Source organism: Mus caroli, unplaced genomic scaffold (assembly GCF_978045245.1).
Source record: "Mus caroli unplaced genomic scaffold, Mus_caroli_1 scaffold_10, whole genome shotgun sequence".
NCBI classification, from domain to species: domain Eukaryota; kingdom Metazoa; phylum Chordata; class Mammalia; order Rodentia; family Muridae; genus Mus; species Mus caroli.
The window spans coordinates 81313886-81316313 of NW_028227265.1; the positions used below are offsets into that span (position 1 = coordinate 81313886).

Below are 2428 nucleotides of genomic sequence, written 5' to 3' on the forward strand. Positions count from 1 at the left end.
ACTCTTGTATGTTAATACTCCTCTCACTAGTGCAAGGATATTTCTCTCTCTCTCTCTCTCTCTCTCTCTCTCTCTCTCTCTCTCTCTCTCTCTCTCTCTCTCTCTCTCTCTCTCTCTGTATGTGTGTGTGTGTATGTGTGTGTGTATGTGTGTGTCTGTTTGAGAGAGAGACAGAGACAGAGAAACAGAGACAGAGACAGAGAGAGTTTCTCTCTCCTGGAACTTGCTCTATAGAGCAGGCTGGCCTTGAACTGAAGAGTTCCACCTGCCTCTGCCTCAGGAGTGCTGGGATTAAAGTCGTGAGTCCCCACTGCCAGGGGCAAGGCTACTCTTAAAATATCTAATCCAAAACAAATAATAAGCCAGAGAGTGATTTAGGAATGAGAAATGACATGCTGTAAAAGTTTATGATGTATGGCACATCCTCTGTGAACATAAGAGTCTATAGCTGACTTGGGAAGAATGGGAATGCTATGGTTTGCTGAAATGGTGTGTGTGTGGGGGGGGGGTGGGTAATGAGAGTACAAGAGGAAAATCAGCAGTGATAAGACTCTTTAGAGTTACCTGTTAAGTCCAAAGCACACTGACTTGAGGAGATCAGGAAAGCTGCTGATTATCTAATACACCAACCCAAACGCATCATCTTGAACAGGAAATTTAAAAAGAAACTCAAAGTTGGGCATGTTTTGAAGAATTAAATCAAAGGGAGCCAAGGGCTGACTGAGGCAGAGGAAGGCTGGGGTTTTTTTTTTCCTTCTTCTTTTCTCTTTTTTAAAAAAATAATAATTCATTTAATATAGATCAAACCAGGAAATGATATTTATCCCAAAGACTCAGAACTAACAACAGACATCAACACCACCCACCAAAGCAGTTTATATTCCAACCTCTCTCTGAAATGTCTCACTTTCATCCTGTTACAGATCCTGCTGTGGTCACTCAGTTCAGCATTAGGTAGCTCCTATAAAAGATTTTTCCCTTGCTTAATGGATCTTGGTGTTTTAAAATATGAAAAAGAAAAATAATGTGCAAAGTTAGCTGGTGATTGAAGAAACCAAACAAGATAGTTAGCAAGTATGGGTGGTCGTGTGAGACTATCATTTGTCTTGGCAGAAACAGAACTGGCCCTGTTTCCTATTTTCTCCATATGCATAGTTGCTGGATGCGAATGGAGTTTCTTTGGGCTTTGGTTTCTCACTGTGGGTAGTTCATTTCCACTGTCAGCCTTGTGGGGTTATAATAAGCATATGATAAGATAATTATAATAATGGATAGGACGTTGGGGTGTGTCTCTGAGGGAGCTTCCAGAGAGGATCAACTGATCAGGGAAACCCTACTGTGAATGTAGACATCATCACGCTATCTGCTGGGGTGCCAGGCTGTGGAACGCCAACTGAATACCATTGTCCATTCCTTTCTGCTTCCCGATGTGTCTAGATCTGAGCAAGAAGCTCATAAGCTTACTGCTCCCTCTGTGATAGACGGCACACACGCTCACAACGGTGTGAGAAAACAAACCCTTCCTCCCAGAAGCTGATATCAGTCATATATCTTGTTAAAGAAACTATTAAACAAAACGAAAGGTTGCTGAGGTGCCGTCTACTAAACAGAAGCCGTTTCAGTGTGGTAAAACACTCCACATTCTTGTTCAGTACCTACCAAGTGTGATGGAGAACCAAACTGTCCTTATAAAGTCCATTGCTATGGAAGCTGGAGTGACTCCTCTTTTCCAGTATAATACTGCTTAGTAAATTATACCTCCAGTTCACTACAACTGCTGGTGCCTGTTTATCCCAAAAGGAAAGAAGCGATTGTCACCATGAGTGCTGATGAACCATGTAAAGGAATTAGTTGTGTGCCCCGAGAGTACACTGAGTTCCTTAAAAGAATGTGAACAAATACGGCTATGCAGACAGGAAATGCAGAGAAATAACAAACATCAAATAGCCTGCCTCGGGAGCATTGCAGCTGTGCCTGCTGTGTCACAGGTACCTCAGTAGGTGGCAGGGAGGAGAGAGGCTATGTTTAAGCTCAGTATTGTGACCTGTGAACATCTGAATGATTAGCAGCTTAACATTCCCTGTTTAAAAAAAAAAAGTGAGCCCAAGATGACCACCAACCTGGCACCATGGGACCTGAAGAAAGAACTAGCCCGAGATGACCACCAGTGGGGCACCTTGCAGGCCTGGGGAGTCAGACCGTGCGAAAGATGACCCCTGACTCAGTCACCACTAAGAGGAGCAAGTGGTGGACAAATGAGAAGAAACAGAAGGAGGTAGGTAGGGATAATGAGGAGAGGCAGAACTGAAGACTTGAGGGTAGTAGGGAACAGCTTGATGTGAGTAGCCAGTGATGTCACCTGGGACCATGGTAGTGTGTTCCTGGCCTGTGTTACCTCTGGGCGACACATCTGAGTACATGGCCCTTC

The 2428-nt window shown here is 43.9% G+C and overlaps 1 non-coding gene across 1 annotated transcript; it reads left to right on the top strand.

Annotated features, from left to right (window-relative positions):
- Nucleotides 1-1947: 1947 nt before the first annotated feature.
- LOC115031820 (small nucleolar RNA SNORA17) lies at nucleotides 1948-2078 on the top strand. The gene has a single exon (XR_003837479.1). It is a non-coding gene; the product is annotated as a small nucleolar RNA SNORA17 (small nucleolar RNA).
- Nucleotides 2079-2428: the final 350 nt, after the last annotated feature.